Source organism: Athene cunicularia, assembly GCF_003259725.1.
Source record: "Athene cunicularia isolate RWA chromosome 28 unlocalized genomic scaffold, athCun1 chr28_part1, whole genome shotgun sequence".
Taxonomy (NCBI): domain Eukaryota; kingdom Metazoa; phylum Chordata; class Aves; order Strigiformes; family Strigidae; genus Athene; species Athene cunicularia.
In genome coordinates this window covers 1639721-1640168 of record NW_020799139.1, presented here as the reverse complement: position 1 = coordinate 1640168, position 448 = coordinate 1639721, and positions in this window count along the sequence as shown.

The following is a 448-nucleotide window of genomic DNA, read 5'->3' as shown; positions in this document are numbered from 1 at the left end:
ATGCGGGTGCGTCGCCCGGCCGTGGGGAAAAACCAGCCCAGAGCAGGCAAACGCCGGGGGGGTTGGATGGTGGGGACGGCCGTAGGGTGTTGGTTGTGTCGGGGAGTGCGCGTGCACATCACGGCGTATGTGTGTGCATGCCACGATCTATGTGTGTGTGCACATCACGGTGTATCTGTGTGCACTCCATGGTCTGTCTGTGTGTGCACGCCACGATCTATGTGTGTGCACGCCACGGTGTATGTGTGTGAGCACACCACGGTCTGTGTGTGTGTGTGCACACCACGGCGCACGCTCCATCCCACCCACGGGAACCAAACCGTTGGCCTCAGGGCACGCGGGCACGGCCACGCGGGGCCGTGGGCAGCTCCGGTGCCGGCGGCTCTTTGTGCCCGCGCCGCTGCCGTGGGGTTTCTTTGTTCGCGGCGCTGGGCAGGTTCCCCCTCCC